Source organism: Rhopalosiphum padi, chromosome 2 (assembly GCF_020882245.1).
Source record: "Rhopalosiphum padi isolate XX-2018 chromosome 2, ASM2088224v1, whole genome shotgun sequence".
Lineage (NCBI taxonomy): Eukaryota > Metazoa > Arthropoda > Insecta > Hemiptera > Aphididae > Rhopalosiphum > Rhopalosiphum padi.
Genome location: NC_083598.1, coordinates 76384226 through 76396393, shown reverse-complemented (window position 1 = coordinate 76396393; position 12168 = coordinate 76384226). Strand labels below are relative to the sequence as shown.

General features: G+C 34.0%; 1 protein-coding gene across 11 annotated transcripts in view; it reads left to right on the top strand.

Moving 5' to 3' along the window:
• The window catches only part of LOC132921751 (homeotic protein antennapedia-like), a 158377-nt gene that overhangs the window by 61058 nt on the left and 85151 nt on the right, over positions 1-12168 (top strand). For 2 of the 11 annotated variants that reach the window (XM_060984941.1, XM_060984938.1), the window contains exon 1: positions 9330-9487. The exons of the other annotated variants lie outside the window; for them this stretch is intronic. The gene's annotated coding sequence lies outside the window, so the exon portion shown is untranslated. Of the gene's footprint in view, positions 1-9329; positions 9488-12168 lie in introns of those variants that run through there. 11 annotated transcript variants of the gene reach the window in all.

Below are 12168 nucleotides of genomic sequence, written 5' to 3'. Positions count from 1 at the left end.
ACTTTTTTCGTAGTCGGTCTGATATTATAATAAAATATTATATTGGTCAACGGGTTTATTTTTTCGGGGGATTTTTATTCGTTCTTTCGCTCGTCGAAGGCACGCGCGCGTACACAATTGCATAAAATCGACATCGCTGATTCGAAATTAATATATCGTTTATTCTCTCTCTCTTACTACACACACACACACACACACACACACACACACACACACACGTATATACTCATCTAGTCAACAGTCACGTTGCAGCCGGAGTCGTATTTAATTGACGTCTGGATGATTTATTGGACGCGCGCCATCGGACTTCGATTACGATAAACCTCCGGCGGTAGGTAGGTATAGGTATCATACACAACGCACACTGCAGCGCAACACATTATAATAATAACAGTAATACGCCGTGCGTTCTACCGATATTTTATTACAATGAAAAATGTACTAAATATATATGTATATATCGTCGTCGTCGAATCTCGCCCTTTTTGCGTTCGTGCAGCCTCTCGTTTTATTCGGCACCACCCCCGTCCTTTTCATCCCCTTTACCAGCCTGTTTTAGGTCTTCATCGTGGATTATTGGCAAATCAGCTTTCAATGCACAATGCAGCAATCGCAGATATTATTTGCAATACTGGGTTTTAAGTGATTGGATTACATTTTATTTCACTAGTCTATAGTCCATCACAATAAATATATCGTTCTCGTTATTATATTGTCTACGCAATAATAGATTAATCATTTGTTATACAGTATCTTGCTTCTATTGTACCGCGTGTCATATTATTGATGTCATCTCGCGCAATCACGTATTTACAATCGCTGATATAAAATAATAATATTATATTATATTTCATGTGTTATCCATTTCCTCTTCCCCGGTAATAGGTATGTATAACTCTGTTATTTATTACGTTTTATTAGTTTTCATCGGTGTGCTTTTTAAACGTAGGTATACTACATCACATCGATATCGGTCGGTTATATCGTAGGTATAATTTAATGCAAACAAACATCATATAATAGTCGTTTTTTATATTGTTCTATTAACAATAACTTGTTTTTGTACGTCCTTCCTGTTCCGCCGTTTGTATATAAAATGTTTCCAAATTTAAAAAACTTATTAAGTATTTTAAATTACTGTTTTGATCCATTTGTCGTATTAAAAAATATCTAAACTTCAATAACGTAATCGGCAATATAATATATTATTATTTTGTGGGATTAACCTTTGGGGGCTTATATAGTTGTTTATATTTATTATACTAATTTATAAAAATTCAAGTAAATTTATTTTTATTTTAATATTTTATAAGGCATCACAATATTATTTTGCAGATTTTACAACCATGGAACTGTATATAACATAGTATTTTTAATGTAATTTGTTGACTTCATCACAAAATTATCACTTGGATTTTAGATTTAAACCTGGCGAGACTGTCCATGAATGTTCACAACTTTTAACATTTTTCATAATCACGTGATTATACTTTTTAAAGTCTTTTGAAATATGATAATGATGGTTTTTTATATCCTATAGAATATAGATAATATATTTAGCACTGTGCCGTTTTATGCAGTACCTAATCTCAATTATAAATTTATAAATTAAAATATAAAATACTTACGCTATTGTTTAACTTACTGACAATTGTTGGTAAATAATTTTGATTAGTGTGGTGTTTAAATATTGATACTTTATATTTTATAAGTTGATTATCCGATTATTGATTATGTACATGCAAATAACTCAAAATTTAAATTTTATCGTTAATCATTATATAAGATACAATCTAAAATTATTATAATTCGTATTATTGAAATATATCATCATAAATCATTTGAAAAATAATCAAGTAGGAAACTCCGTATATTGTAGCTGTTATTGTAATAATATTATTACACTATTACTTATAAAACCTCTTTCGTTACTATTACATTACAATAAAGAACCGAGGTTTTTAATACAAACGAAAAAAAAATCTGCATTTGTTATTTGAATCGTATAATGTACATATTTTTATTTACAAATGAGTTAACTGATTAATGGTGTGTATTTATAAGGTTTATAAGGCTTTCTGCTACACTAATGTAATGTTTACATATGTACTCATCTGTTAAACTATAACTGTATGCACAGTATTTAGGTATAATATTAAACTATAAAGAATATTTTTTGATTATAAATCCAATTTTAATATTAAATACTATGAAAAAAATTAAGTATATGTATATTAAAACATAAACGTGTCTGTGAAAAGTAACTTTATATAAAATAATTGAATTTGAGAATATTAATTAATACAATTTTAATTTTTGTAAATAATTATTGAAAGAATAAATGTTATTACCACATCGTATACCGGGTTTGGGTAATAGCCAATAGGTGAAAAAGGTGTGTACATAAAATGTACAACTTATCGAAAACTGGGACCGAAGTATGCATACGTAGTACGTACATAAATATTGTCGGCTGAAGCATATTATATATCTTATCTCAAATCAAACATGCATGTCAGTAAGTTAGTTGTTGTAGGATATATATCTATAATAGCGCGTAATGATAATGGTGTGTAATAAATATTGTTGATGCAAACGCAATGCACGAACAATTTGTTTACTTAAATTACATTGTTTTATTGTATAAAATGTGCATCGTGGTGTAATTAATACTATTAGCGCATGTAAGACACGATACGTACAATTGTTTTAGTAATCAAATTATGATACGTCAGAAATAATTAAGAACAAAAGCCACGCAGATTGTCGAGTCGACAACTTTTGGTCTGAAACATTTCGCGAAAGAGGGTGTTAAGCCTTGGGGAATAAACACTCTTAACAGCAGTATAGATTTTTGCGAGTACCCCGCGGGGACGCATGTATGCAGTTGTCTTGTATAAGGTTTTTATTTAGCACTACCTATAATGTATATAATATCGTAACTATGACTTAATGCAAAACGATCAAAGACGTGGTAATTCTATCGTAGTCTTTTATATTATTAAATTATAGTTTATCGAACTATCTTATGTGTATTTATAGTCGCGATATAATTTATTGATAGACAATTTTGTACACATAATATATAACGTAGGTATTGCCCGTCGTGATGCATAGAGAGCAAGTGTGGGATGCTGTTTATTATATAGTTAGGTATATGAAATGAAGAGTGAGGGAGAAACACAGAGAGCACTAAGGAACAACACTGTACCTATATATAATGTAATAATAATAATATAACGTCGTGTTAATAAATTTATGATCGTTAATTACACGACACTCAGCAACATCCCTTTTGATTTATTGTATGGAAAAATTATTTCACTTGTATGTATACATATTCACGCAATATATAATAATATATACCTAACCGGTCATTATTAACGCGTGTGCGTGTTCTCGCAAAACGTCAGAAAAACCTTGACGAGACATCTCGGCTAGCACGTTTAACACTTTCTTCACGACTATGTGCGATGCGTATACATTATCATGGCGCGTAGATAGAAAATTCTAATCGAATTACTTAAAATGAATATTTATTTGCAATGACTATGGTGGTGATACGCAATGGCTTATAATCGCGTCATCTGATGTGACCAAATTGCAGCGTACTTACACAATGAGTACTTTATTCATCAAAGAACATACAAAATCATACAAAAACATTTATACTGTATACTGTATAGGCACGATGTACCGTTATATTGTCGGCGGGTGGGTAGGTATTATATTATAATATACGACAAGTAGGTACCTAATACTATGTATGTTTGTTCCCGGTGCAAGAAACGCGCGCGCAAATACGATAATGCCACGATATGCTGGTGAGATCGCCTAGTAACAGATGTTACAGCAGCAGCAGCAGCAGTAGTGCAGTTGCATCATTAAAATATTGACGTGCGCGTATATTACAATACAATTAGGTACGTGTGCTGCAGTGGAAAAGCGTATACACCAGGGCGATATTGACCGGCGTATATTGTTATCATTATTATACACTATTATACAGGTATATGTGTGAATATAGGATATTGTTAAAATTAATTGCTATAAGAGTTACCACGATAGGTACGATGTATACAGGTACACACTGCTTGCAGCGGTACGCGTATTACGTATATTATAATATTATATTCTTTTAGTGCATGTTATTATATACATTGAAGCGCGGTGGCGACGGCAAGGTGGCAATTGATTTGGCGGCGGAATGCGTGACTGCTACAGCGTTTTACGCCGAGGCGCACAGCATCCGATAGTAATATTTGTAATATAGTATATAGTAGCTATAGTAGTAAAAATAGTAGTATAGTAGCAATAGTAGTAGTAGTGGTAGTAATACTATTACACGTTACCTATATTATATGTAGAGAGAAATAATACAAGGTATATAGGTATTGTGAGTAATTCAAAGATCGGCAGACGATACGACGCCGCCGAGGGATGCATGTCTGTTCAATAGGTACCGCCGGCCAATTGTGTCGCATCCACGTGTGGTGACTGCTGCCGTTTAGGTCGAGCGTGTGTACGTACTATGTACATATATTATATATAGATATATATATATATATAGGTATACTAGGTATAGGTATAAATACTCTCGCGCTCACGATAATCATCTCCGCCGCCGATAGTGTGGTTTAGCGGTCGCTAAACGCATTTACTGCGCGGTAATGATCGTATTTTATTATAATATTTTATATATAATATAATATGAGATTATTATTATTATATTGACCATTTAAGGCGGCGTTATTATTCCGAATGACGCGCATATCGATCGGTCGGTATTTTATCCCGTCTCAAAACTGCGGGGACTCGTCGTATCAGGTCTCGCCCGCTAGAGGTTTTTTTCATACGTTTACACCACTTTAAGTAGATACAATGTAGATCACAGATAGGTATGCGGATAAAAAGTTGCGGACGCTGTTTAGGGTGTATCTGTACCATTGGTCCGTGCCGTTTACAGCGATCACCCCTACCGCGGCAACGAAACATCTGCCGCGCGCGTCGGTGCATGTTAATACTACATTATTGTATACATTGGGTAAGAGGTAGATAGACGGAGTGAGTGTATGAGAGGAAGAGAGATGCAGAAAATGGAACATGGTGCTGACAAGTCAGCGTATTTGCTTTGTGCCGATGACGAATGGTCTATCGAATCAGCGAAATTGCAATGCCGCCCAACCCCTCTGAGAAGAACGAATCCGACCAATCCAATATTTTTCTGAGGGACGGGGTTTAACTTGATTTGTACATCTCCAATTTTATTATTACAAAGCGTTTCTTCGCCGCGATTTCATATATTAAAAATAAATCCCTTCTGTCGACGAATAGGACTAATATTTTACAGTACATCTACTGCAGCATATTTACAGAATATACAATATTATATAATATATTATAATAGTACGAGCGCTTATTATAAGAGATCGTCCGTTAGGTTCAATTTGGTTCAATACCCATAACTGTGGTATACAATATTATACAATAAAATATATGCTATTTCTCAGATTAATATTTTAATCGGCTTCTCCGTGTAGGAAATCACTTTAATAACAGTAGATTTTTATAAACCTGTTTTTCTCAATTCTATATGTATACGAGGTAGACTATTATTATGAAATTAGTTTTATCGAATTTATTATTTTTGAAATATGTCGAATAAATATATTATATTTGTATCAAACGACTTTGGTAATAAAATATTCAAATATTTTTTAATATACAATGTTATGTATTTTTGTATCAATTGAAAATTAAAATTGAGATTTTACGTTTTTACGGACTATACATAATATTTTAAATTTTGTAGTAATTTATTTTAAACTATTAATTGTAAATGTGTTCCACAGAATATCATGTTTTTTTGTCACACCACATCGTTTAGTAAAATATTTTGATTACGCTTCAAGGTCTGCTATGGATCAGAGTAGAGTGTGGGTAGGTCGAATCAATATTTTTCGTTGGATTCTATATCTATTGGACAATTTAATAATATGTTACTATGGGGAAATATAAATCTCGGTAAAATGAGATCGTGTGTTATTGATACTGTGAAACGTATTAAATCGAGTTAAACACACGGTCGACAAATGTAAATCATTTCCGACGAGTAACGTTGAAAATTGCACCGTCATACAATATACTATTATATATTTACCTATATGCACTATAGCCTATAATAACCGTACCAAAACTGTACACCAACTATAATGCGAGAAATTTGTACAGTTTAATCATCAAGAGCTCTTCTGATTCCCACGCATTAGTGCATTAAGGTCTTGTTACTTTTTTATTCGAATATTTGAGGACAATTGTTTTTTGATATTATGATTTATAAATAGATCATTTGTGGTTAAGTAATGATATAAAGTTCAACAAGTTCAGTTCCATTAAATATTCTCATGGAGAAGAATAAACAAAAAAATAACAACTTGTATTCGTTGTTTTCGAATATTTATAAATTACAATATTACAACGATATTCACTCAAATAATAAATATTTGAAAACAATTTAATATCTTTGTGATATGTATATTTTTGATTAATTTCCTTTATTTACGTTTGTTTTTTAAACATTGATTACAATATTATATTGTCCCTAGTTAGGTACAACTAGTAAGTTTATCGTTTGTGCCGAGTTATTTCGCTAAGAATTTAACTCGTTTATTCAAACTTTGGGTTGTATTATCGCAACAATATCCCGCTTTCTATCTCGGTGCTTGGTCCCATTAAGGTTATTGACTTTTGACGCTAACGGCTTTTCTTCCCGTAAACATTTTTGTATAATTTACCCGGAAAGATTTGTTTGTTTATTATTTTTAACAATCGTATATAACCTGACGAGTGGTGTAGATTTATGATGGCCGGGTTACCATAGGAACTAGTTTGATTTACATAAATGTTATTTTTTCAAAAACCACATGGCCTGCCACCGCCGCCACCGCTGGTCATGTCATAGAGTAGCGGCCAATACAAATACAAGTCCGTTGTGTTTTCGTTTCCTGTTTTTGATGTAATATATATTACATGACGTATGATGCGTGCGAGTTCGAGCACCCAATTCGTAGAGCTCGTATACATATTGTTAATTGGTATTACGTTAAAAAAATAGGCACGTGTATTACTGTTCAAATGCCGTCGTATTGCTGCTTGTATATACAGTAATAATAGAATATAAACTTATATTTACTCTGCACGAATATTATTATACACGATTCTATTTTTCCCGGACTTAACGACCTCCTAAATAGTTTTAATGAGCACAAGGACGCCGTTTAATAAAACCGAATGTTAAAACCAAACTCGTCGTGAAAAACATTGCGGGTAAGAGCCGTATGTGTACATATACTGCGAATAATAAACGGAAGAGGTGAATGAGACTGTATGCGGTCGGTGCAATAACAATATCATGCACGCAGTTGTATTCTCGCGGTGCGTACCTAACGATTACGAATGCAAATCGTCGATATAGCATGGCTAGATGGGACTTGTTAAAATACGTGTATGCTTAACGGCCGTTAAATTGGCCGGTTTCCAAAGTACAATTATAAGTAATAACATAACAAAACGACCCGTTTCTCAGCTGAAATATAGGTAGGTATAAACTCCTATACCATACAGTATACAGAGGTACCTAAGTTACGATTTACGCGCGCGCGCCACGCGATCGAGCGTTTAATACAACACTCGTCATCGTCGGCCTCACAGAAACCCGCGCGACAACTAGACAACTAGATTATTTTGACTATTTGTTGCGTAAACATAACATAACGCGTTATAATTATATATGGGTATATAATAATATGTAATATTCAAACACTGTAAAGTGACCGGGAAGCCGCTACAATAGTCGTAATGTAATTACAAGTCGTCGAGTTGCCCACGGGCATTTTTACGGTGTTTGGATATTACATACATAGTCCGCAGTCGTACCGATTATAACATATTCAAATTATTATTATTATTATTATTATATTGACAAACCTCTCACGCTTCGACTATTGCATGATTTTAATTAGTCACCTGCACTTGTAAACCTAATTCGGCTTCTATACTATAAGTACATAACAATATTATACTATTGGCCGCGGAATTTTCGTGAATATTCATTATACACGAGATGTATTATTATTATTCTACCGACGTACCGCCTGCGTATTGTATACAACGACGTACCTATATATTATACTATTATATTATTATACAGTGATATAGTTGCAGGTACACTACGATGTGTTTCTACAAGAAATGCGGATGTACCTTGGTGGGCAAGTGGTGCGCGAGTGACGTACATACTGGCTATTAAGTAAATCGAGATACGGATGTCATTGTGTACTAAAAACCGGATAATGGGATCGGCTTTTTTATTTAATTTCGAAATAATTGTAAAATAAATTACTTATGAGTTATGACGCATCACATAAAATTGTCCAATATTACACACGCACGACGCATTTTTGACAACAAAACAGTCGTCGATTCCACAAATAACCGCAGCGACGCTGTTGTCGAGTACTCGAGTATAATGTATAAATAATATTATTATATTATTACTTATACGACGTAACGTCCTCGACAAAGGCCCACGATTAAATCCGATTGTCGGTGAATTTTGAATCTTTCTCTGTATGCGAGTGTGTGTGCATTTGCGTCAATGATTTACTCCAATTTGATTCCTATCGCGTGGACTGTATACACGCCTATAGTGCATGTGCCCCCTCCTTACACCCCTGTATACATCGTTGCCGCTGCCGTCATCGTCGTCGTTGTCGTCGTCGTCGTCACCACCACTTCACCCCATCGGCTTTAATAACAAAACCACTGACTGTGTGATAAAAACAACCTCCATAAATCATAAACGCAACGCATATACCGGTCGGCCGACTGAAAAAAAATCTCTTCTCCCACCAATATACGCGTATAATAATAATAATAATATGTATGTGTGCAGCATTGTGAAAGACCCGTCGCATGATTTATATATAATACATATACGCGCAGCTCTCATCATCATTGGTTTTTCGAACACACTGCGATCGCTGAGCGTTGCAAATTGAGATGTTTTTTTTCGTGTGTGTTGCCGTTGTCGCTGCAGCAGCACCCTGTATAATATTGTGTACACGATATTGTTATATACCTTCGTATATCATATCATAATACACACCCGACGAAGGGGTGTTCTTGGCCGGGGCAGGGCCGAGGGGATCCGTCGCGTAGGGCACGCCCCTGACAGGTATCGGGACCCTAAAAGTAAAAAATACCAACCTTTCTCGGCGTCTATATATAACATAATAATAACATGGCTTATTGATGTAACATCGTCGCGTACTAACATTACTATTACCTGTATATTACGTATACCTACTCCACAGCAGTGCGTCAGACGGTTTTTTCCTAATGTATTATTATTATTATTATGTATTATTACTTCGATCGTATGATAGCAAGTAATTTTTGGTGTCCGACAGCAGTTTAGTGTTTTCAAGTAAGTTTATTTATTTTTTGTAACCTCTTTAAATACATAATATGTATGGTTTTACACGAGCTTTTCAAATTACTATTGTCCGCCAGTCACAGCTCTGCACGTGTCATACCCTGCTGTACAGAACGCCGCGGCTACATATTAAATTGCAGTATCGCGAACAAAACCATAACAAAAAGCTACTCGTTAATTAAGCCGCTAATTGTAAATGAAATTCTCCGTTGCTTTCGGTATACGAACACACATTCACAGTCTAGACTTTAGACGCCTCGTCGTATTATGTTTATATTATAATATATATACTTGTCTTGTTTTCCGTTTATGTATATTCAATGGCCAATGCTCGCCCGTATATAAAATACTGTTCATTTGTTCTGACCGAATAATTATTTTTTAATTGAATGTCTGCGTCTATACAGTGTTTGGTATCATTTTTTCTTTTAAAAACTACTCGTTCATTATTTTGAATTTTTAACTACACAATTAAAGATAGAACGTTTTACTCTTCCAAACTTATTTGCTTTTTATTTTTTATTTCGTTTGGATATTTAACTCATTTTTATAATGTAATCCTATTTTATGACATCTTTCCAATGCCTCATTATATTTAAATTAATTTAATAGGAACAACTTTTATGCATACTTTTATAGTATACACATTACACATCACTACATAAACCTACGAGACTATTTATATGTTTATATTTCTTAATACACAAGTTGAACTTATTAAATATTTGAACAGAAAACTTTCAGTTTCTATCCATACGTGTATAGCGTTATACCATAAAGGTTTAGTGTTTACAATTATATATAAATACCTTATATATAATACCTATTTTCAAATGGCAATTACATTTAATAAATATAAATGTTTTAGTTACTAATAAATATATTATATTTTACGATTTAGGTATTATTTTAGATATACTGTCACCATGTTTTCACATTTTTTTTAACTTATATGTTTGAAATATTCTTTTTAAACTATCTCAACATTAGTGAACAACGAAAATTACAGTAGTTTTTGATATAATATTTTAATAGTAGGCTCTATAATATAATCGGTCACGTGGTGAAATAATTACTTAAATTTACGTATCTCGTCCCCACCACACAAAACCGGTTGCACTAAAATTTCTCTCATACAAGTATTACAAATATTTGAACGCATTTCTTTTAGATCGCCGCCATGTGTTTGTGTGCGAGGTCCAGGTGCTTCCAAGTGTTTGCGACCTCGGGTCGCTAGAGGGTAATATCCCCTCCCCATAAACAGTTGTTGCTGATCTATCGGTTTTTTCTTTTATAATATACATCTATTGAACTAGTATTCTGCAAAATGTAATCGTATAGCTTGTTGTACATATACGCGATAATAGTATACAACAGACCGTGCAACAGACAGTAGAATATATAACGCTTAGACAAATTTTTTTTTTCTTGTTTATACCATGTAGTAAAACGGATAGGAATCTAATAGTCACGCCATTTCGCCAAGAGTTTCAAGAAACTTAAAGTCGTTGTAAACTATGCAAATTAAATTTATAAATTATAGTTCAATGCTATTATTACTCACGATTGTAATATTGTATTTAAAAAATATACTTTTTTATATCCATTTACAGTTTTCCACTATTATTCTAGTATAAAACGATTTAAATATATCCTTGAATGTGCGAACGTATGTATATATATTATAATGTATACTGTTAAGGAATTTCGCATTGTTTTATATTATCGATTCGATAACGCGGAATTATAATATTCCACGTACACTCATCGCTTTTTATTTGAAAGTCTAAACGAATCGATCTGACGAATTTTTTAGTCTTAACGATTGTTTTTTCCGAGCGAACCATTCGACCATTAGCAGCGAGCAAACGTAGCAGTATTTCATACATGGCGGCCATATATTATATTTGCTGCGACCCCTTATTACATACACAGGCACATACTCACTCGAGCACACACACTCACATACACATACATGCATATATATATATATATTATATCATGTGTTGGCAAAAATCATGGTCCACCCAAACGATAAAGCAAGAACGCGCGCAACGTTGGCGGCAGCGTCGCGCTCGCGGAAAACTTCAAATTTCTGGCGCACCCTGGACTATGTATCATTTCCGGTATACGGTATTTCGATAAAATTACCAGATAATTTACTTAACCTCCCCCTCATTGCTCCCTGCACACATGCACATGCACACTAACACATAATATTTACTATATATATTAAGTATTTGCTTGTGTGAGTGCGTTTGTGCGCAAAGACACGATGTCTGTGTATGTGCGTGTGTGGGTTCGCTATATATATTATTATATATGGGCGGCCGATTCGCGAACGTGCGTGTGTATTGGACCGGATACGGGCGCGAGAAAGGTCCATGACGGTTTTTGACGTTGCGGCGAAGATTTGTGGACCGTCCGACCTTTTGTGTGTCCCTACACTGCCGTATATACCGCCATACTACAGCGTGTGTATACTCACACATAAGCGCGTGCAAAGCTATTTTATGCTCTATACTCACGCACACACAGACACACATATACATATATGTAGGAAATACGGTTGTCGGTGGCGCTCTTTCTCAGGAGGGGGGTTGTGTATATATAATATATATATATATATATTTGTACTCAAGTTGTGTGGTGAAAGCGAAGAGTTTCTGTGT